Here is a 26256-nt window from a genome sequence, read left to right as displayed (position 1 = left end):
ACTTCCTAAAAGGTGACCAATCTTACTGTGAAATGTTACTATTGTCCAAATGGTAAGTGTGACCAAGAGCAAGGCTATTTAGGAGTGCCTTGTACAGTGTAAACATATACATATGCAGGTACGCTAAGAGCTTAAATAATAAAAGAACAAGACAATACTCAAACAACACAGTAGCTACAGAGTTCAGAATCACAGGAAATATTTAAAACAACATTGCAGGACAGTCTCAAATAAATACAGAAAACATCTAAACTAATCTTTACTTTATTCCTATCTATATCTAAGAGATACTATGCCCTAAGTCTTACTTACAGAGCAATGCAAATGCAAATAAGTGGATGTTCTTGCTAGGTCCAAGACAAGATACAAAATGCACAGTCTTTCTCTGAGAGAGTTCTTAAATTGCGATCAAACATTACTGCTGGGTCAGCTTGGATGACAGACATCACCCTTTGTCACCTGCCTTCAGTTCCCAGGCTAACAGAAACTAACATAATTTTAACATCTCTGTGTGAAAAGTACGTACCTCTCAGAACTTTGCCCAACTTGGAAGTTGTAAAACAATAAAATGCTTTTACATTTGAAACCTAGTAATTATTTCTGTTTCAAGACAATACTAAGCCTCTAGACATTGTGTCTGCTTTACCAAAACTGAGAGATAACACAATTGTAAAACAATTTCAACTTATTTTCTTGAAGTTTTGTAAGTGAACTCTGTGTGTTCCAGTTCTACTATTAAAACATACCTTTGCACAGGTATATAGTTTATATGCATTTCTGTTCTTTTCAAGTAGGGTACACTGTGGACACATCCTTGAAGCTCAGTACTGCACAAGTCCTGTTAAACACACACTTCTGCACCAGTAGTTTAATATACAAATAACATATAGTTTTCTTACATTTGTAAGACAAGCATATGAATCATATTAATATTCACAAATGACATAGAATTATTTACAAAATTCCAATCCCCCCCCGAAAACGCAATCTAGTTTTTCAAGTGACCCTTGAAAAACATTGCCTGAGAGAGAGTTGAGCCTATCTGGGAATACCTTACCCCATTCCCTGTCTTGAGATCCCATCTCCGTTTGCATTGCTAACCCCACTGCGGTGCTGCACTGTCATATCATATGCTTGCAACTCCAGGCTCCACCTTAGTAACTTGGCATTTTGCTGGCTGGCTCGATGTAGCCACATTAAGGGGTTGTGGTCTGTACCTACAGTTAATTTCCTTCCATACAGATAAGGCTGAAGTTTCTGTAGTGCCCACAGAATGGCTAGACATTTCTTTTCTACAGCTGCATAACATTTCTCCCTGGGTTGGAGCCTATGACTGAGATATACCACTGAGTACTCTTCTCCCTCTGGGGAAACCTGGCTAAGTACAGCCCCCACTCCATGGTTTGAAGCATCCACCTGCACAACAACATCTTTGCTGTAATATGGACTGGCTAACACAAGGGGTTCTCCCAAAGCTCCTTTAAGCTTCTGGAATGCCTGCTCACATGCTGGGGTCCATGCTACCTTATCTGGCCTGTTTTTCTTTGTCAGGTCTGTGAGGGGAGCAGATATGGCACTATAACTAGGAATGAACATTCTGTAGTACCCTTCTGCCTCTAAGAATGCCCTCACCTGCTTTTTGGTAACAGGGGCAGACATCCCCACTCTATGTCCTAGGTAGGAGACCTCTGCCATTCCCACCTGACATTTGATGGGCTTAATGGTCAACCAGACCCTCTGCACTCTGCCCAGCACCTCCCTGACATGCTGAAGGTGCTCTTGACAGGAATGGCTGCAGATGGCAATATCATCTAGGTAAGCAAGGGCAAAATCTCCTGCTCCTGCTAGGATACAATATACCAGCCTCTGGAAAGTCGCTGGGGCATTTTTCATCCCAAAGAGCATCTTCATAAACTCATACAAGCCAAAAGGAGTCACAAAGGCTGACCTCTCTCTAGCACTGGGAGTCAAGGGCACATGTCACTAACCCTTGGAAAGATCAGTAGTGGTAAGATACTTAGCCCCACTCAGCTGCTCTAGGACTTCATCTGCCCTAGGCATGGGGTAAGCATCTGACTCTGTGTGACTATTTACTTTCCTGTAGTCCACACAGAACTTGGTGCTGCCATCCTTCTTTGGTACCAGCACCACTGGGGAGACCCAGGGACTGCTGGACTCCTGACTTACCCCTACTTCCAACACTTCCTGTATCTCTTCCCTCAGAGTCTGTTTGACTCTCTCAGGCACCCTATAAAAGGCCTGCTTAATAGGCTTTTGGGGTCCTGTATCCACATGGTGCTGCACCAGGTAGGTGCACCCTGGTTTCCCAGTGAACATGTCCCTAAACAGCTGTAACACTGTTCAGATTTCTCAAACCTGGGTAGGGGATAGCTGCTGGGACATTGCTACCCTTTCCACTGAGGTGTCAATTCTAGCCTCACTGAGGAGATCATTCACCAGACCCCCCCTCAGACACCTCCTGCCACCCACTGCAAATACTCAGCAGAAGGGCTTCCCTATCATGGTAAGGTTTCATCATGTTAACATGGTACAATTTGTGCCCCTGCCTCCTGCCTAGCAGTTCTACCATGTAGTTAACATCAATGGCCTTCCTTACCACTTTGCAGGGTCCCTCCCAGGCTGCCTGCAGCTTGTTGTGTCTTACAGGAATGAGAACCATTACCTGCTGCCCCACAGCATGCTCTCTAGCTCCAGCATTCCTGTCATACCAGACCTTTTTCTGCTGTTGGGCTTCTGCCAGATTCTCCTGGGCTGAGCCCATGAGTTCCCTGAGCTTTGTCCTAAGGTTTAGGACATATGCCACAACAGACCCTTTGTGGGATTTACACTCACCCTTCCACACATCTCAAATCAAATCTAGAGGTCCCCTCACCCTATGCCCATACAGCAACTCAAAGGGTGAAAAACCTGTGAATTCCTGGGACACCTCTCTGTAAGCAAACAACAGAGGGGACAAATATTTGTCCCACTCCCTCTTAAACTGGTCTGCAAATGCCAATAGCATTGTGTTGAGTGTAGAGATTAACCTCTCAACAAGACCATTAGTCTGGGCATGGTAGGGGGTGGTATTTAGGTGCTTTGACCTGCAGTACTTCCATGGATGAGCCAGCAGGTCTGACATGAAATTGAAACCTCTGTCAGTCAGTATTTCTTTTGGGAAACCTACCCTGCTGAAAATCTCTAATAAAGCATTTTCCACCTTTTCTGCCTCAATGGAGGACAGAGCCATTGCCTCAGGGTATCTGGTAGCAAAATCTACTACCACTAGGATATACTTTTTCCGTGGAACTTGAAGTACTCAGAGGTTCCACAATATCCATAGCTACCCTCTGAAATGGCTCCTCAATCACAGGCAAAGGCATCAAATGAGCTTTCACCTTGTCTCCTGCCTTGCCTACATTTTGGCACTGCTCACAGGTCATGCAGTACCCTGTTACATCTCTGGAAATCCCAGTGCAATAGAAGTTCTGCATAAGACGTCTCTTTGTATGCTTTATGCCCATATGACCTGCAAAGGGAATATCATGGGATATGGCTAGAAGTGCCAGACGGTAGGCTCTGGGCATTATCAGCTGCTGTATTTTCTCACCCTCTAGCCCCCTCAGGGGTCCACTCTCTATACAGTAACCCTTTGTCTCAGTATACAGATTCCCCCTTCCCTTGAGAATCAGGTGCCTCACTAGCTACCTCACTCAGGCCTTGCAATGTAGGGTCTGATAGCTGAGCCTATCTCAACTCTCCCTTTGTAACTGTTCCCAGGTCCCCCTTCCACAGAAAGTCTGGTATCCTCTGACAGTGGTTCCACACTGTCAGCCTGGGTACTACTACTCCCCACTGCCCTTGCAGTCACTCTGACGAAGGGAACATTAATACCCACAAGCAGCTGTGGCTCACCTTCAGTTTCACTGTTTCACAGTAGCTCCCTCATTGAAGTAACCACTTCACCAGATTTGGCTGCAAGTATGCAGTCTGTCTGGGTCTACCCCTGGCTACCAGACCCACATGTTTGTCTCCAAGCCTGACTGCATGTAATTGCATGTACACACGGTACTGCATTATCAAAATCATTCCCTATCAGGACATCTGCAGGGATATCCTCAAACACACCTACTTGCTGGCTTCCTTTTCCACCCTTCCAGTCATGGTGAACCCTAGCCAAAGGTATTTGGAATGGAATCCCTCCTAAAGCTCAGACTGGAGTAGACTGCCCAAGCAAGTAGTGCTCCTCTCTAACCATTGCAGGCTTCATAATGGTTAGGTCAGAGGCTGTGTCTCTCTTAGCCATGAACTCTTTCCAATTCACTAAGATAGGATATAACCTCTTGTGGTATTTTGGTGCCCTTGTTGTCTTGAGACAACCTACTGTTAGCATTTTGTCATTCCCACTTATTGGCTCTCTCACCTTTTGTTCCCCACCTTGCCTCCATGGACATCTATATGCTACATGGCCCCACTGGTTGCAATTAAAACATTTAACCCTTGGTCCCAGATGTGTACCTGGACTAGTCACTACCCCTGTTACTGGTGGACTCTGTTGTGGCAGTCTGAGATGCCCACTATGGGTTCCCTTAGACCCATGAGCAACACTGGGTATCCCTTTCTGGTGCAGTGATGCCCTGCTTGCTATGTATAGGTCTGCCTTCTTCCCCAACTCATCTGCAGTAGTGCATTGTTTATCAGCTAATCATATCCTCATGTTCTCAGGCAAAGTGCTAAGGGCTTGTTCCCCCACCAAAAGTCTGCCAGCCCTTCATACATGGTGATCTGACATCCACTCACCCACCTATGAAAATAAGTACTTACTTCAGCAACATATTCACACATTTTCATCTGCCTTGTGTCTATGCTCACAAAGCTTTTTCCTATAAGCTTCAGGTGTTAATGTAAAACATTCTAAAAGAGAGTTCTTTTCAACATTATAATTTAAACAATCAGTATCAGACAGTTTAGAAATTACAGTTACCGCTTTACCATGGAGTAAGGGGATCAGGAACCGTACTCAGAGCCCTTGGTCAACATTATACTGTTTACATGCCCTCTCAAACATATGAATGAAGCTATCAGAATTATTCCTCTCTGTAAGTTGTGGAAGAAATGTACTGACCTTTGTTGTTTCTGGGGTTCGGTTACTCTCTTGCCCATTACCTCCATGACTCTGGCAAAGAGTCAGCATCTCCTTTTCATGTTGCCTCTGCCTCTCCTGCTCATCAGCTTCCAAGCATTGCAGTTTCTAATTTTCCTCAGCCTTCAGATGTTGCAGTTTCTCATTTTCCTCAGTCTCTAGACATCTCAGTATCTCTGTTGCCTCTGTTTCCAAACATTTGGCCTCTAGCTCAAATCTCTTTAACTCCAGATGGATTTTTAAGTCCTCTGTGGAAAGGTTGAGCTGTCCATTTTCTGAGAGTTGTACATCTCTAAGGCCAGTCTGATTGTCCTCCTGGTTACTATTCTGCAATGCAGCTGTGACTAAAGCTGCAATCATGTCTGCTTTAGTCTAGCTGGCATGCACCAGTCCTTAAGCCTGGCACATCTCATCCAACTGGCTCCTTGTCAGCTTGCCATACTCCTCTGCTGACATGCTTGCCTGCTCTCTCTGACTAACTAAGCTAACAAAAAAAAAAAAAAATCATGATACAAACTCTGAATGTTCACTGTGTGGCTGATTGAGAGTACAAACACCTTCAGTGACCACTGTACACAGGCTTCATGAATTTAATATCTACACCACTACAAGCCAATTAATATGTGATGTGGCTAACTCACCACTGTAAACCAATTAATATATGATGTGGATATCCCACCACTGCTAACCAATTAATATGTGATGCCTCTGCACTGGCCCAGTAATCAAGGAGCCTCAATCCTCACCACTGGCAACAGTGAGGGACGTACACAATGAGAGGATGACAAGTACACACACAGTTTCCCTTAAGAACACACAGAGCTCACAGTCAGTCTGGGACTAGTTTCTCCATCTTTTTCCAGATCCCCAGAAAGACTCCCCACTGGCACAGCTATAGAGTTGAATCCTTAGCCAGGGTTCCAAGCCAAGTCCTCCCAACACTCTCTCTGTCCAACCAGTGCTTTCTGTCCCTGCCTAAGTACCCAACACACACACACACACACACACACACACACACACACACACACACACACACACACACACACACACACACACACACACATTTTGAGATTTGATTTATACACAAACACACACATGGGAAAGGCTGGCACAGGTTTACTAGCTATGCCCCTTTCTACCCATACCACAAGGTAGTTATCCCCTGCCACCAAAACCCCTTATCAGCTACTTTAAGGCCCTTCCCAAAAGGTGATTACTCAGTCCTACTGTGGAATGTTACTATTATCCAACTGGTAAGTGTGACCAAGAGCAAGGCTATTTAGGAGTGACCTGAACAGTGTCAACAAATACATATGCAAGTACTTTAAGAGCTTAAATATCAGCCACAAAGATATGTTTAAATATATTTAATAATAAATAATAAAAGAACAAGACAATGCTCAAACAACACAGTAAATATAGAATTCAGAATCACAGGAAATATTTTAAAACAACATTGCAGGGCAGTCTCAAATAAAAACAGAAATCATCTAAACTAATCTTTACTATATTCCTATCTATATCTAAGAGATAATATGCCCTAAGTCAGGGGTCTGCAACCTGCGGCTCTGGAGCCACATGGAGCTCTTACACCCTTCTGCAGTGGCTCCATGTAGTTTTGAAAAATAATGGCCACTCTGCCGCTTCACACACGCACACACACACACACACACACACACACACACACACACACACACACACACACACACACACACACATTGAGAGTGATTGAATGATGGATTTTAAGTATTGCTCTTATAAACTTCAACACTTGCTAGAATAACATGGTTTCTGTTAACATGCATTTTACACACACACACACACACACACACACACACACACACACACACACACACACACACACAAAATTACCTCGCAACTGTGCAGATCTTTGCAGAATGTCTTCATTTTTGCCACATATTTTGGTCTGTTTCTCATAAAATTGTGTTTTTTTTTTCTGGCAAATCATTGAGGGCTGAAGTAAAAAAATATAGATAGACATTTGAGTTTCAGACTTCAGAAAAGGCATGCTAATGTAAAACCTGTTATTTTATCAACTTTCTAAGTTTGTAAGAGCAATATATAAAAAGTGTCCCATTTTTTGGGCCTTTGTCCTCCCATTATTTATGGCTTTTTCCAGGTTTCTTGCAAGAGGTTGAGAGGTATGAGTCACATACATACACGTGTGCGCACACGCAGACACACACACACACACACACACACACACACACACACACACACACACACACACACACACACATTGAGATTGATCGAGTGATGGATTTTAAGTATTGCTCTTATAAACTTTCCAGAATAACATGGTTTCTGTTACCATGCATTCCATACACACAGAGTGATTGAGTGATCCCCTGGCAGCAGCAACATCTCCTGACAGGTTTATATACCTCTCCACCATACCTCTGAAATTCTTACCATAAGAAATCTGGACAGAGTCACAAATAAAGGGGGTACAAAGGAAGAAAAATATTGACGGATTTTAAATATTGCTGTTATAAACTTAGAAACTTGCTTGAATAATAGTTTCTGTTAACATGCATTTTACACACACACACACACACACACACACACACACACACACACACACACACACACACTCACAAAATTACCTCACAACTGTACAGATTTTTGCAGAATGTCCTGATTTTTGCCTCATAATTTAGTCTGTTTCTCATAAAATTGTGTTTTTTTCCTGGCAAATCATTGATGGCTGAAGTCAGAAAATGTAGACAGACATTTGAGTTTCAGACTTCAGAAAATGCATGCTAATGCAAAACCTGTTATTTTATCAACTTTCTAAGTTTGTAAGAGCAATATTTAAAAAGTGTCCCTATTTTTGGGCCTTTGCCCTCCCATTATTTATGGCTTTTTCCAGATTTTTTGCAAGACATTGAGTGGTATGAGTCACACACATACATGTGTGTGCACGCGCACACACACACACACGCACACACACACACACACACACACACACACACACACACACACACAGAAAGAGAGACTGGGCGATCCCAATATAAATCCAAACAAAGCAACAAAAATAGGGATGGATTTTAAATATTGCTTTTACAAACATAGTCCTTTTATATATAGTATAATAACTATATATAAAACTTTATACTTTCTGTTGTCTTCATTTTAGGGGTCAAATAGATTTTATGGCTCCAGATGAATTTTATTTGGTGAGAGAGGGGCCAAAATGGCTCTTTTGATGGTGAAGGTTGCAGACTCCTACCCTAAGTCTTACTTGCAGAGCAAGGCAAATCCAGATGCATGGATGTTCTTGCTAGGTCAAGACAAGATACAAAATGCACAGTCTTTCTTTGAGAGAGTTTTTAAATTACTATCAAACATTACTGCTGGGTCAGCTTGGATGACATCACTCTTTGTCACCTGGCTACAGTTCCCAGGCTAATAGAAACTAACATAATTTTAAAATCTCTGTGTGAGAAGTACATATCTCTCAGAAGTTTGCAGAACTTGGAAGTCGTAAAACAATAAAACACTTTTACATTTGAAATCTAGCAATTATTTCTGTTTCAAGACAATAGTAAACCTCTAGCTCTAGACATTGTGTCTGCTTCACCAAAACTGAGAGATAGCACAATCGTAAAACAATTTCAACTTATTTTCTTTAAGTTTTGTAAGTGAACTCTGTGTATTCCAGCTTCATCTATTAAAACATACCTTTGCACAGGTTTATAGTTTATATACATTTCTGTTCTTTTCCAATAGGGTACACTATGGACACATCCTTGAAGCTCAGTACTGCACAAACCCTATTCAACACACACTTCTGCACCAGTAGTTTAATATACACATAACATATAGTTCTCTTACATTTGTAAGACAAGTATATTAATCATATTAATATTCACAAATGATGCAGAATTATTTACAAAATTCGAGATAGCTGGGCTGGCAGTGTCACAGCATGTTCTAATGTTAAACTTCAGAGAGCTAAATAGTTTTAGTGGTATGAATGAATAATCATCAGCAAACCCTTCAGCAGTGACACACTGTTGACTATTTATGTTTCCATCAGCATTTTTAAATAATAAATGTTTGTATCTTCTTTATAGAGTTTCAGTTAACACTAAAGACCACAATGTCAAACTTCTGGACTTGTCCCCCTGTAGAACCCATGCTAACACTTGTTCCTGGGTTTACATTGGCAGGAATATTCAGTATTTAAGATTTTTGGACATTGTGGTCTTCAGTGTTTTGGTCTTCTGTATTACGATACCACAATTATGCATTTCAGGATTGTGGGCTTTAATCTCATGAGCGTAAACCTTGCTGAGTATTTTACAGTTGCAGTGGGGTTGACAGCAGACAGGACAGCCTAGTGAGTGGCATGACAACAAATTATTGTCACTGATTTAGAACCAGGAGGTTGAAATACACAGCAGTTGTTGCTTTTGGATAATCAGGTGGAACCAGATGATGCTACCAAGATGTTATGATTAGATACAGTGAGTAAAATTGAAAAAAAATGTTCAGCTAGCAGAATGTAGTGACTTTTATTCTGACATAGACCTCACATTACAAATTAGTGGATCTACTCCGATAGGAGAAGTACAGGTTTGCTGTCTGCTCAAGTAACATTGCAAGAACAGGAAGTATCAAAAAGGGCAGAAGATGCCTCTGTTCCTTTGTAGAACTGAAGAGAAGAATGTCACAATATGTAATGAATGAGTGGACTGAAGATGATAGTGAATTAGATCTAAGACATTTTGTTCTGCAATTTTCTGTTTTTGAAACCAGGGTCCCTCATATACTGGCATGTATTTGTATTTGTAGCACAACTTGGAATATTGATTATCTAGATGTGAGCGGTCTTTCATTTTTGATAACTGACTTAACATTTATAAACAGTACAGAAGAATCAGTGCAAACTGTGTTATATAATTTTGATAATAGAAATAAACAGTAAAGAGTACAAATATGGCCAGTGGATACATTCCTAACAGGAAATGACATTAAAAATTAATTTAAAATGCGTTTTCAGACTGCACATTCTACTTGGAAATTGAAAGACCAACTGGACAGTAGGATGGGAAGCATATTGATTTACAGGGAGAAAATAATTGAAGCTTATGAATAATCAGAGATATGTTAAAAAATAAATGTGTGTTATTGATTTCCAGGTAGAAAATAACTGAAGCTTATTAATAATCAGAGATATGTTAAAAAATAAATGTGTGTTATGTTATGCCATTTTTTTTTGTGGAGAATTTGTAGACACTTGGCTGTGTCCAATGGAATTAGAGGGGGTGGCTGAATGTCAACTTCAGTATCAGATTCAACTTCTGCACCCCCCCCCCCGGCTGTGCCTCTGTTTGCCCACCATCATCAGAATCTGCCAATACTCTGACATCAGGTGGTAAGAGTCCTACAATTCCACTGCCAGGATCACCTGTAATAATAAGCAACAAACACAGGAAAGAAATTGATACTTACACTAGTATAGTCCAATTTATGCTAACAAACTAACAGTGGTGCCACTACTACAGACAGTATAGCAGTACACTCAACAGTCCTGACAGCCACATCACACATACAGATAAAATAAAAATTTCTTTGAACTGCTCATCAGTAATGACATAAAAATGTTTGAGGATTTAAGTCACTGTGACTGTCAGGTAAGCAGGACAGCATAGTGGTACAGTGGTAGCATTGTTGTCTTACAGCAAGAGGTTCTCCAGTTCGATTCTCAGCTGGGGGTGCCTTCTGTGTGGAGTCTGCATGTCCTCCCTGCATTTGTGAAGGCTCCAGTTTCCTCCCATGTTTCAACGACATGCATCTGGAGTGTTTTTCCCCAGGCTTCTGCTGAAAATTGGCTCTGTTCCAAGTTAGACTTTCCCAGTAAATAAATAAGCAGATGGTGGGAATCTGGTTGCCCAGATAACAAGGAATTGTGTCCCACTCTAAGCAGAAGCCATTTACAGACCATCATATCAAGGGCAAGAAAATGGCAACAAAATTCTAATAATTACAAATAAGCATGGCAAATGTTAACTAGGGCACTTTTATTTAAGCAACCTACTTACTAGGCAGAAATACTTGTGTGGTCCACTGCCCATCAGCACTATGCCATTTAATGTTTCAGTCTTCTGACTGAGAGACAGATATACATAGTTGACAGCCCTGACATGAGATGTCAGAATGAATATATGTAGTCCAGCCCATCAAATTCATTAGTAGAAAAGGATATTAGACATTCCATGGCAGTGAAGAAAAACAAATACTTCAACAACAAGAACATTTCATTTCAACAACATTTAAGTTTCCATCAGCATTTTTAAATAATAAATGTTTGTATCTTCTTTATAGAGTTTCAGTTAACATAAAAGACCACAATGTCAAACTTCTGGACTTGTCCCCCTATAGGACCCATGCTACCACTTGTTCCTGGGTTTATATTGGCAGGAATATTCAGTATTTAAGATTTTTAGACATTGTATCTTCACTGTTTTGGTCTTCTGTATTATAATACCACAATTATGCATCTCAGGATTGTGGGCTTTAACCTTGTGAGCGTAAACATTGCTGAGTATGTTACAGTTGCAGTGGGGGTGACAGTAGAGAGGACTGTCTAGTGAGCTACATGCCAAATAAATTATTGTTACTGATTTAAAACCAGGAGGTTGAAATACATAGTAGTTGTTGCTTTTGTATAATCAGACAGAAGCTGATGATGTTACCGAGATGTTATGATCTGATACAGTGACTAAAATTGAAAAAAAAATGTTCAACTAGCAGAATGTAGTGACTTTTCTTCTGACATAGACCTCACATTACAAATGAGTTGATCTACTCTGATAGGGGAAGTGCAGGTTTGCTGTCTGCTCAAGTAACATTGCAAGAACAGGAAGTATCAAAAAGAGGGCAGAAGATGCCTCTATTTTTTGGAAAACAGGAGAGAAGAATGTCACAATATGTAATGAATGAGTGGTATGAAGATGACAGTGAATTAGATCAAAGACATTTTGTTCTGCAATTTTCAATTTTTTAAACCAGGGTCCCTCATACACAGATATATATTTTGAAAAGTTGCTGTAGCACAATGTGGAATAGTGATTATCCAGATGTGAGCAGACTTTCATTTTTGATATCTGACAACTTTTATAAACAGAACAGAAGTATCACTGCAAACCCTGTTATATAATTTTGATAACAAAAATAAACAGCAAAGAGTGCAACTATGGCCCAGTGGATATACACCTAACAGAAAATGATGTTAAAAATTAATTAAAAATGCATTTTCAGACTGCACATTCTACCTGGAAATTGAAAAAAAACACTGGACAGTAGGATGGGAAGCATATTGATTTACAGGCAGAAAATAATCAATTGAAGCTTATAAGATATGTTAAAAAATAGATGTGTGATATGTTAATTTCTTTTTTTTTTTTTTTTGTGTGTGGACAATTTGTAGACTTTAACTGAAGTTGCACCATATCCATGTGAAGAGTATTGATAGGTAGGGTATAATAAAGAGAATTATCTGAAACAATCACACAGTTAGGTGTATACTGTCTAAGGAATGATCAAGTAAAAGAAGGGGAATAAGGGTAATGGTGAAGATTTTCTATATACAGAAAAAAGTATAGTTTCTTGGGGAAGCACAGCTCAACTTAAGGTTGATGCATGAGCTACAGAAGAGTGTGTACCTCATACTTATAACTATGCAGTATTGCAACCTGATGATCGCGGGCGGCTTCCTGTATCAGACTGCTGGGCTGCAGCCCCCCCCCCAATTCTGTCAAAAAAAAAAGTTTAAATAGTTATTTTTACACCCTAGTAGCAGTGTGAACTGCAAACTAATGCGTGATGTCGAGGATGTGATGATTCGTGGAACTCGGTGCTGCACACATTCGTGCAAAAGTTTCCCTTGTAAAAAAAGAAAAAAAACAAATTTTCTGTTGACAGACTTTTAAAACAGTCTGAATTAGGAACACTGCAGGCATCAATGAAGATGCCCAGAAGTCATTGTGATTTTAACCGCAGTATATTAGAATCTGACTGGACTGTTAAGTCAGCAGCACCATCACGTAATCTGAGTACATGACATGGCTGCTGATTAGTCCTCCTGTTGCTCTTGCATCCTCCTCCTGTGCTTATTAAGTTACAGTTAATTTGTGAGGGAAAGAGCAAGAGAGTTAGATGATCATGATTGAGAAACTGGGACTGAGTGGATCATTATTAAATTTGTTAAATCAAGATTTTTTTGGTAAGTAAGAGAAGCCAAGGATTCGTTGACTAGGAAGTTGCTTTTAATCATCTTAGAAGTATATAAAAAATCATGAATTAAGTTCTGAGTGTTTTTTTCTTTTTTTTTTTTTTTTGCAGGACCAACCAGATACTGTCTACATTTTTTTCCTGGCAGGGTCAACCAGATACTTTCTGTATTTTTTTTTCCTGACAGGGTCAACCGGTTAATTTCTGTATTTAATTATTATTTCCTGGCAAGATCAACCAGATACTTTTTAAGTGGTGCTGGAGTTGTACAAATTTTCTTTCTGACATCCAGGGCCTAGAGTCTGGAAGGGTCAACTAGATAGTAGTAGAAGGCCGAATCTGCAGTGGGCTGGTTGTTTTGGTGGGCTGTTGATGACTTTTGTTTTAATATACTATCCTGGCAGAGTTACCCAGATACTAGGGAGGCTGTTTGTTTTAGGGCTGTTTTTAAATATAATATCCTGGCAGGGTGAACCAGCTACTAAGGTGGCAGTGTGCTTTGAAGACTGTTTGTAGATATGTTGTTAATATAATATTCTGGCATTGTGAACCAGATATTTAAGAGGCACTCTGTTTTGAAGACTGTGGATATTTTTTTAATATAACATCCTGGCAGGGTTAACTAGATACTAATAGTGGAGCCAGTGTGTTTTGGGGGCTGTTGATGATTTTATTTTAATATAACATTCTGTCAGGGTAAACCAGATACTAAGGAGGCAGTGTGTTTTGGAGGCTGCTTGACTGTGGATGTATTTTTTGTAAAAAAATATCGTGGCGGGGTCAAACAGATAAGAATTACACAGTGTGTTTCGGGGACTGCTTTTGGATGAAATACGTTTTTTTTTTAAATTAATATCTTTTTTCAGGGTCAATCAAGATAGGTTAGGATGGTGTGTGGATGTTAAGTTGTTGAAATTCTGGCCTTGCATGACTGAAGTGTGCATGGGTGAACTGAAATAAGATCACCTGCAAGCTATTGACTATGTGATGTGAAAGAAATACGGTAATGTAACCATTGTCTTCTCTCTTCATCATTTTATACCTTGTAGGCTCAAAGCAGATACTGTGGGTAGGCAATTGGGCTGGGGGGACTAGTCTTAGTATGTGAGAATGAAATAACTGGCGTTGCTGTTGTATTTCTGACTTGCTTTGCAAGAGTAACATGCATCTGAGTGAAGGAAGATTGACCATAAACTCTGAACTCTGGCTATTGTGTATGTGAAAAAATACATATATTAATAACAACACTGTCTGTTATCCTCACAATATTAAATCAGATACTGTGAGTGGGGTGCACAATAGGGATTGGGGCTATGTGTGAATGAAACAACCGGCCCTGCTGTTTACTGTTGTTGTAATTCTGGCTTTTTAAGACTGCAGTAGTTATCTGCACTTTCAGATGAATGTAATCTAATTATCAAATGTATGAGTAATTCTTAATGTATGTTATTTTATATCTCTTCGTGAATATACTGAATGTCCATTTAAAAATCTTTGTAATATGTTACAGCTTTTCTCCCCAGACATATGCTGAAAAGGGATTTTTGACTAAAGACAGTTGGACAAACCTGGTAAACAAAAGTAAAAAAAAAATAAATTTGTATTTGTGTAAGGCGAGCTGGCACACATAAGGTATGACTAATGTTTCTGTCAACTAAATGAAACTAATGCAACTATGTAACTTAACTGTTACTGTTATTTCTACTTTAAGTCTGGCAGTGCCAAAGCAGATACTTTTGTTCTGTAATGGGGAAGGGGCTATTTGTGGATGAAATTGGTTGACTGGCCCTGCTGTTTACTGTTGTAATTCTGGCTTGTAAGATTGTCAACTGTCATACAATCAGTATCTGGGTCAGTGTCTCTCAGAACCACTGGCACATTAGGTAATGGAGTGATCTTGAATTGTGAATAATAAATTATGATAGTACAGTTCGATTTCCAAATCTCCTTACTTTTCACTTGGCATTGTACGCAACGTAGATTGCTTGATACAGTACAATGTATGTTTACTACATCATGTGTACTCATAACAGTTTCATGCAGGCAAGACCCACTACTTTTTTACTGTTCAGAGATGTTTAGGTTTTGTGCTGTTATAGCATAACCTAAGCACCTCATTAGCTCTGAAATGCGATTTAGTCTAGCATTTGGTAGACTATTCAGCATGTACAATAGTGATTGAGCAGTTATGTAAAATGGTAAGCAGGATCAACCTTGTTTCCACTGTAACATAGCTCTACCCAGTGAAGTTAACCCCACCCCTTTCTAGGTATCCCCTCCCTATTCAGGTGTCTCCCGCAGCCCCCCCCCCCTTTGATTTGAAGTCACCAACCACCACTGCTGATGATGAAAATAAAGAATCCAAAGACAGTGTTACTGATGAAGATAAAAAAAATGATGAGACTAAAAGGAAAACAAAGTATAAAGACAAAGATGAGAACATTCTCACACATAATACAAATAGTTGGGAAGCAGAAAAATTAAATGGATACAGTTATTTCAATGTTCATTTATTTTCTAAGACATTAGGACATTTCTGAAATTTGAACATGAGTATACACAGTTATTTAGATAAGACTGACTTTTGTTCATCAGGGGTAGACAGCTAGTCAAAGGTAGTTACTTTTCTTTTGTGCAAAGAAATGAGAGTGAAAAACATGAATGGTATATATCCTAGTATGGTCATAACTGCAGATACAAAATATAAAAGATGCAAATAGCAGTTAATTAATATTCATTCTTATACAACATCAAAAGGTAGTTAAGACATATGAGAAAATCCTGCCATAGTTAAATATGACATATTACATAATGGGGGTGGTTAATAACATTTTAGTAAATATTTAAAAAGGAAACAAAAATGTTTGGAATATGCTGGTATTAGATACTGTAAATAATTACTAAACCAGGATAAATGAATTTCAAAATGTCCAGGAGGTGTATAAAAAAGGGTTATTAGCCAATTGAATGAATTTTATTTCTTTGAGGTTTTTTTTTTTTTTTTGGTAAGTTAATTATCTAATTACTTTTCAGATCATAGAGTATTATTAGTTGGTTTAGACAGCAATAAGATTTGTTATCAGGTTACTATTGTTGCATACAAGTAATGAAAATATTTCTTTTTCTAAATTTGGAGTAGCGAAATATTTATAGATTTTATTGCTTGGATTTAAGATTTGCCTTTGATTCTTGGCTAAAATGGTGAATATTTTTTAAAAAATGCATCAATTTCTAAATATAAATGGAGGATACATAAAGTATTTTAGAATTATGGGATGACAATTTTTATTACAAAGAAAAGTTGTACATATAGAAAAAGAACTGAGAAGAGAAAACAAAAAGTAAAATACTGGTTATGGCAAAAGAAATATCTGACTACAAGAAAACACTAAAGATGTTTAATTAGCTGATATGGATAATAAAAGCAGAAGTGCAAATATCAAAGGTTTGATAAATAAGGATGGAGTACTTTTACTAAAATTAATGAAATTTTCCAAGTTTACATTATTGGGGTTACAATTCAGTCTGAAATATGTCAGTGTAGATTATCTTCCTGGATAGGATGGATTTCCATATTTCATTATAGAACCTTGCAGAAATGGCAATTAAAATATTGCTTAAGGTTTATAATGAATGGCTAGAGTATGAGATTGATAAGAATTTGTATACTAATCGCTATGGGGCAACTGTACAACTGCTATGGAAAGGAAAAATTAAATAATTTAGAAGGTGAAGACCTATTTTGAGAAAGAGCTAAAGACAAGGAAAGCATTTAAGAAGAAACTAGAGATGATGAAAGATTCCAACTGGACATTTCTAGACTACTAGAATACATATGGTAAGGTCCAAAGAAGGCTGATTTGGGTAGTCCTGCAGTGGTTTAAACTTCCAAAAGTACTAGAATTAGTGCAATCGATATACAAGGACCCAATAATTCAAGTACAAACAGTCTTTGGTCTCACAGAGGATTCCCAGTGGGACTGGGTGTGTATCAGGGTTCAATTCTGAGCTCACTGATATTTCATACTGCTGATGGGATGCATTAGCAAACAGGTCAGAGGGGTCAGATCAACAACGTTGCTGTGTGCAGATGATGCGACATTACAGGCAGAATCTGAGCAAGAACTTCAGGAGGGATAGGAGAATGGAATGGAAAACTGAAGGCACATAAGACAGTTGTGATGGAAGCAAACGGGGATATCAGAAGAGACTAATAACTGAGATAGAAGGGAAGACAGTAGAACAGATTAACAGCTTCAAGTATCTAGGAGGGTGGTTGAGGAGAAGGGAAGTCTGAATGAGGAGGTCAAAGCTATAATCAGAAGGGCTGCAGCCAACTGGCACAGAGTGTCAAGAATATTGTATGACAGAAGAATGCCAAAGAAGCTGAAAAGTAAGGTGTACAAAACAGTGGTGTGACCAGTACTACTGTACAGCACAGAAACCTGGGCAATAAAGGCAGAGCAGTTGAGGAAGCTAGGCTAGAGTTGATGCAGATGAAGTGCCTCAGAAAGGTAGTAAAATTCATACTGTGGGACAGACGAAGAAATGAGGACATCATAACAAAAGCCAAAGTAGCTCCAATTGCAGATAAGGTCAAAGAGAACAGATTACAGTGGTTCAGGCACATGTACAGAAAAGCAGAAGACAATCTGGGGAAGAGAATTTGGGACAAACAGGAAGAAGCAAGATGAAACGAATGGCATCCAGCAAAGAGGACTTTCTGAGAAGGCAAGAGAGTGGCATTGAATCAAGAGAGATGGCAACAGTTGACATGACACCTCAACCCCATGTAAAAATATGGGAAAAAGGGGACATGATGATGATGATGAGGATGATGATGAACTGAAGACCTATTTCTCTATTAAATTGTGATTCTAATTAGCAGTTATTATCTTACATTTGTGTGATATGCTTTTATACAATTCTATATAATTTTACAGTGTATATTTAAGCATTAATAATATATGCATTCTTGTAAGTATTGTTTTATGGTTTCAGTGTTACACCTTGACAATGTATGTATTATATATGCAATCTTTGTCAAGTGCCTTAATGGTACCATTTTGTATTTCTTACCTTTTAATAGGGCAGATTCAATAAACCCTACATGGTTCACTTACACTGTGTGCATGCTGCGATGCAATGAGCACATGGTAGCACACTGTTTTGTATTCAGTAAGCAGTTCTACAGTGTGCAGAGCTGCGCAACCACAATAAACACCATGGTATGCCAATTACAGCATAAGCACCTGAATTGTATGCTAGTCAACAAATCCAAGATAGAGGAGCTACTCAACAAGCTACAAAGCAACCGTGTAGACTCAGAGCTGGTTTTCCCTGCAAATTCCAAAACCTACTGGGATACAGCCATGGAAAGGAATCAACACAGAAAGAATGTTAGGTGCTGCTGTTGCTTTAATTCATGTGTATGTGCAACAGGCTGAAGTCTGTGCTGCTGCTGCTAATAGTCCAAAGCCAAGAAGGAGAAGAGTTTTCAGACCCTGTTTAACTTATCACAATCTGCATGAGGTGGAAATTGTAGAGCACTACAGGGTGCATAAAGACACACTACAGGAACTCTGCAGCCTCTGTAGTCATCAACTCAGAGCCAGGACAAACTGAATGGAACCCATACCAGTGGAGAAAAAGATATGTGTAGCACTTAGAATTTTAGCTACAGGAACCTTCAGAGACCAACAGGGGACATGCTGGGGGGTGGCACAGGCATCATCATCCAGGATCCTCCATCTATTCCTGAATGCTATGCTCCAACATGCCAGTGACCACATATATTTTCCCCATACTCCTGAGGACAGGGCCACAAACAGACGGTATAGCAATAGACACAACAGTCCTGACACCCACATCACACATATGGATAAAATAAATATTTCTTTGAACTGCTGATCAGTACTGACAAAACAATGTTTGGCTTACCATGTGCAGATGATGCTGGGCTTCCTATGGATGATGGTCCTGGAAGAAGTTAAGCAAAAGGTAAGGGCACCATCATCACAATTAACAGTAACACAGGGGGTTAAAACTTTTTGCCCTTTATATGTCTATTAACAGTACTTTTAACAAGTAGTTGGATGACATATCCACCCTAAGCCCATGTGTAATTAACCAGAATGTGCTGTTAACTGTATCAGTCTACAACTATCCCCCCAAATGAATTTAAAGTTAAACAGATCATAAGTATTGCTGTCAGTATTTTGCTATACAAGTAGTATTTAACAATTGAGATAGGTAAGCCTACCTGGAAGTTCCTCCTGGGACATACTTGTCTTCCCTGAAACAGTAGCAGCCAAGTCAAAGACATGCTGTTCTGCACTTTCCTGGGAGCTGTCTGGATCCCTGACAGTGGACAGGGACTCTTCATTTGCTGTTAGTCGTGGCTGTGTAGCAGCCCCCCCCCCCACCGGTACCCATCCATTCATTGACCACTGCAGCTTCTCTCCTCAGTGCTGATGTACTCATGTAAGTGGCCCTGTGGTGCACCTGATCATATGTTCTGCTGTAGTGTGTTCACATCAGCAACTATCCGCTGCCAAATTTGCATTCCGTCTGAAATATCCCCAGGTTCCCTCTAAAGAAGAAAGGCACCATGATGCCTAAATACCTCCATAATAATTTCACTTTCAAGGTAACCGAAGGGGGGTTTCAAGATTGGGACACCTGGGTGCCATAGTCCTAGATGACATAAAACACAAAACAAGGATAATGCACATACGTGTCACATAAATAAAATTCCTTTTTCGATATAACACATAAAAGTTAGTATTTCACTATTACCCAGTGGCGAAACATAAAACAGTCAAGATAGTCAAATATAAAAAAGGAATGGTGTGGTTGTAACATATTACAATCACACACAAAGCAAGGTTGGGTCCAAAGCAAGGAATGTAACAAAAATCTAGTGTGAGTCAAAATAGAAATGAACTTTGCCCCCCCATATTTTGTTAACAAACCATCAGTGAAATACTACTGTCCCTGAAACGTGTACAGATTTATCAAAGAACATTCCATTTTAAGCTACTGCCAGTCATGTCTACCTCTGGCCAAGACTCTCTTAGAGGTATGTGTGGTCCATCCTGGAAGGCTAATGCCCCTATATCATTGACAATATAGGACATGTACATTTCATGAAAATAACAATAGAAGAGTGTACAGAGAAAAACAGTTGTGATGACAGTTAATAAGGCTGTTCATCCAAGAAAATGAAATGCCCTGACAAACATGCCCATGCTATCAGTACACTTCTAAGAAATGCATACAGATAAAAGTAGCATTAATAGCCAGAAGTGTTTTACTATGATATATATATATATATATATATATATATATATATATATATATATATATATATATATAGATATATATTTAAGGATCCAGAGAGCACCCCAGCACTACCAGGCTACAACAAGGATCCAGAGAGCACCCCAGCACTACCAGGCTACAACTCATACCATACATTTCAGCCACAAAACCCAGACCGAAATACAAAAGGTGGGGGAGTATCCATATTCATCAAGGATACCCACACCTCCAGGTTAGTGGCACAGCACAATGCTTCAGAGATCATCCACGTGCAACTAACAATGGGCAAAACTGCTATTCAAATTATAGCTTGCTACAGATCACCCACCATGTCCCAGGACCCCTACTCTGCATTCCTGGAAACACTGGGAAACATACAGGTCCTACCAAACACCCTGATATTGGGTGATTTCAATTACCCAAACATTAACTGGGAGAACTACTCAAGTACAAACTCCCTTGCCCAACATTTCCTAGAATTTATAAACTCAAACGCCCTGGATCAACTGGTCAACACCCCCCACCAGAGGTGACAACATATTGGACCTGGTCATCACCAACATGGGCAACTGATGTTCCACACCAGATGTCAACCCCTCATTAATTAGATCTGATCATAAACTAATCGCTCTGGATATCCACATTCCGCCACCACCCCCAGTCAAAGAAACCACCATGAAATCTTTTCAAAAGCAAATTTCACATTACTTAAGACCAAGGTGGGAAGTTTCAAAGCCCCCAAGCTAAAGGATAATGCTGTCCAAGCTGCAAAATCCTTTACTAATGCACTCTATGGGCACCTACAAGAATGCATGGATCATGCTATCCCAAACAAAATCAAGACTCACTCCTCCAAGAAAAGGAAACCAGTCTGGTGGACCCCTGCCATTAACAAGCTATACAAAAGAAGGAGGAAACTAGTACAGAAAAGAGTAAAATCCCAAGAAGGGAAGACATCCCTGATCAGTATCAGCAAGAAACTGCGTTCCCTCATAAAATCATCCAAGGCGAGCTTTGAAAGAAAAATTGCCAAGGACTCCAAAGATAACCACAAGGCATTCTTTAGCTATGTCAAGAATCAAAGTGGCAATTCTCAGATCTGCTTGGAGTTAATGTAGAATGGCACAAAATACACTGAACCGACTGATATAGCCAACATCCTGGCAGACAGGTTCATTGCAAACTTCACCCCCCTCTCACCCCCAAAAGGGCCCATAACTATACCAGAAGAATGTAGTGTCCCTGAAATCACAGACTCTCAGGTTAAAACTGCCCTCTCCAAAGCCAAAAACACAGCATCAATGGGACCTACACAAGCTCAATGAAGAACTAACCCCTCGCCTAAACACACTGTTCAAACTCAGCCTCTCCACAGGCTACATGCCCACAGAGTGGCGCACGGCAATGATTATTCCACTCCACAAAGGTTGAGCCACAGAGGACCCCGGGAACTATTGCCCTATAAGCCTGACTAGCTTGGTCTGCAAAGCTATGGAGCGCATCATCATGGAGCTCATTAACAGAGACATTGGGAACCTCCAAACGCAGGACCCTACCCAGTTCGGCTTTGTTAAGGGCAGATCATGCCTCCTAAACCTGGTGGACTTCTTTGAGACAGTTACCAAGGCTATAGACAAGGGAAAGGTGGTCCACACAGCCTACCTAGACCTCGCAAAGGCCTTCAACACCATTCCCCACTCAGGTATTATAGACAAGCTCACCAGTCTCAACATAACCCCCTATGTCACGAGAAGGGTTGCCAACTGGCTCATGGACAGAACCCACATGGTAAGAGGTGCAGGAGCTAGGTCTGATTCTAAACCAGTTACAAGTGGCATTCCCCAGGGCTCAGTCCTAGGACCCCTCCTGTTCAGCATATACTTGTCAGAGGTACAGGCAAGCACAGGAGGACTGTGGCTGACCAAGTTCGCAGACGACTGCAAACTAGGGGCTGTAATTGACTCTCCGGCTGACACAGACATCCTCCAAAAGGGTCTCATTGAGACAGATACCTGGTGTCAAAACCATGGCCTCAAGATAAATGCCAAAAAGTGCATAGTCATCCCCTTTGGAAAAAACAAAGTACCCACAAACTATCGCATAGGTGGTAGCCCCCTAAATACGGAAGACGTAATAAGGGTTCTGGGGACCCAAGTAGATAGTAATCCTTTGATAATCACATTGCCAAAGTGGTTAGAAAATCCTTCTATGTGGCCCACCTAATCACAAAAGGGTTTGCATCCAGATCGAAAGAGGTAATTGGGCCCCTCTATGCATCACTCATCAAACCCATCATAGAGTACAATACCCCATTTGGGATGTACCTTACAAGACACCTGCAACAACTGGAAAGACCACAGAAGTACCTCACCAAGAGGATCACTGGCTTCAAGCAGATGATCTATGCAGCTCGACTGAAGAATCTCCAGCTGTACTGGGTTGCGTACCGCCTACTCAGAGGTGATCTCTGCCTGACATACAAGGCCATGTCCAACCCAGAATTGATGGACATGCTCCACCTAAAGAAAACCATATCCCCTCGAGCCACACGCTCCAGGGATCTAAACCTCACCACAACTATAAATTGGACATGCTGGAGGAATAGATTCCTGTCCCAGAGACTTCCCATGCTCTGAAACAAGATTCCAATCTACATTAGGCAGAGCTCCTCGTTAACCCGCTTCAAGAGAAACCTTGACGAGTGGATGGGAAACAGAAAGTTTACCCCAGGGATCACTTCAATGGCTCTACTGGACAAAGGCACAGGGAACTAATCTAAGGGGGTGGCGAAAGCCAACACATTCTGGCTAGGCTTATAAATGCCTTCAGACAGATAGCCTAATACCTACCTATGAACTTATGAAATATATATATATATATATATATATATATATATATATCTATATATATATATATATATATATATATATATATATACACACACACACACACACACACACACACACACACACACAGATATATATATATATATATATATATATATATATATATATATATATATACACACACACACACACACACACACACACACACATATATATATATATATATATATATATATATATATATACACACACACACACACACACACACAGATATATATATATATATATATATATATATATATATATATATATATATATATATATATATATACACACACACACACACCAGGGTGAGTACCTCAAACAGACTAGTGGAGTAGCGATGGGTGTGGCGGTAGAACCAATGTTTGCCAACATAATACTTTGTCAATGGAAGACCAAATTTACTCCAGGTTCAAAAAGAATATTTATCAATATTTTAGATTCCTGGATGACATTCTTGTGTTATGGGAAGGTAGAAGGGAAGAGATAGAAGAGTTCCTGGAATACATCAACTCCACCACTGATTTTTTAACATTTAAAAGTAACGTGGAGTGTGATGTGTGAACTATTTAGATGTCCACATTTATAAGAACAAGGATGAGGCTTGTTGTGAGTCATCTGTTTACAGGAAACCCACATACTCCAATAGTTTCTTACACGTTGGTAGTGATCACTCTTTTTGGCAAAAAAGGAATTTAGTCAAATGGCAGATGATCAGATTATCCAGGTTAATTACAGAAGAAATATTTTAAAAGAGATGTTCAAGTTGAGTGGCTATCCCACTAGTTTGTTAGAAAGACAGGAACAATATGTAGTTAATAGGAGAAAGGAATTTTATCCTCCATTATTGAAGAACCCGGAAAGAGTGATGGGTGACAAGAACGCAAAATTTGAGTCTGCATGTTGTGTCCTGACATACGACCATGATTCCCCAAAAATTAAAAAAATAATTGAGAAGAATTAGAAGTGTGTTTCTGAGGCATTTGGGCTGACTGAAAAACTTGGTCAGACACCAAAAATAGTGTTTAGAAGGGGGACAAATATTAAGAACATGTTTGAGACAAATACAATGAAAGATAGAATACCCATGGGGAAAATGAATAAATGCAATGGTTGTAGGGAATGTAGATTTGTTTATGAAACTAAAAATATTGTCATTAAAGGGTACAAGAGAGTTATTCCAAAACAAGAGAATCACAATTGTAACTGTAAGGGATTCATCTATGTGGCCCTATGCCAGACATGTCCTGCCTTCTAGATAGGTAAGACAGTCAATCAATTAAAGAAGAGGATTTACCAACACATTTATGCGATACGGAAATAAGACAGGATGAATGCCCTTTTTAGACACAGTTAGGACTGTCAGAATTTTAAAAAGTTCCTTTTCTGTGTCCTGGAAAAAGTGAAGAAACATGAAAGAGGGGGAAACTTGTCAAATTATTTAGAATTTCAGGGAAACACATTGGCAGGTTTTATTAAATGCAACGTGTTTCCCTGGGATAGTAGTTTATTGAATTTGAGAGCAGAAATAGTTTAAGTACATCACTCCAAATAATTATAGAGTTGCAGGGGTTCAGGTAGGAAAAGGTTTAAGAATGACATACACAAAAAAGTGTTGTTTGTATTTTAATGTATTTTGTTAAGTGGTTTTTGTTTTAATTAAGTATGTACATTTTATGACAAAATGTAAGTTGTTTTAGACTGAATTCAAAAGGAAAGAAAAGAATGATTTTCCAATTTTCTAGTTTTTTATATTTTAATTGGTGTATCTATGTATGACAATCAAATAAAAACAGGAAGTGAGCAAGCTAGGGTTGTCTGATAAAGTTCTGTTTTGTGAATAAAGGAATGACACAATTCACTGGCTTGGTGTCTTGAATTTTCATCTCAGGAGGAACTTCTGGATTTTGTTTGTTATTTAGTGTACGATATGGAGTGTGTGTGTGTGTGTGTGTGTGTGTGTGTGTGTGTGTGTGTGTGTGTGTGTGTGTGTGTGTATGTGTGTGTGTGTGTATATATATATATATATATATATATATATATATATATATATATATATATATATATATATATATATACACATATATAGAGGGATCTAGTCAACAGGAATTCGAACTTCATTTGGTCGAGACCATATGATCCACTTTACAAAATATCGAAGCATTTCTATGGAGATCGCAGTACAGTGGGGATCAGGGAATTTACCCTTTTCCTCACTGTAGTCTGATCTTGGAGTTAGTATATATAATATGCAGGGTGTGGGGGGTGCAAAACCATAGTTTTTTCTTGTTTTCTATCATTCAACTTTTATGAAAGTCAATGTGAAGTTCGACTTTCTGTTGAGAGTTGAGTCGGTCTTCTGAGTGGGATCCATATATATAAATATATATATATATATATATATATATATATATATATATGTGTCTACTTCAAAACATCAAAAGTTCAAAGACCAAATCATCGGGATAAAAGCATCAAAACCTCACTTCAGCGAATGACCGGATCAGCAAATCCATTCCCAGAGTAAGTAACCACTAATACCACACCACAACTAACAAAAATGAAATTGTACTATCCCCAATCCCTCCACACACCCCCAACTAACTATACCAACCAAAGTCCACCTTGTTGGCCAACAGG

This window comes from Protopterus annectens, chromosome 1.part0 (genome assembly GCF_019279795.1).
Source record: "Protopterus annectens isolate FY-2018-M chromosome 1.part0, PAN1.0, whole genome shotgun sequence".
NCBI lineage: Eukaryota > Metazoa > Chordata > Ceratodontiformes > Protopteridae > Protopterus > Protopterus annectens.
This window is presented reverse-complemented; position numbering follows the sequence as displayed.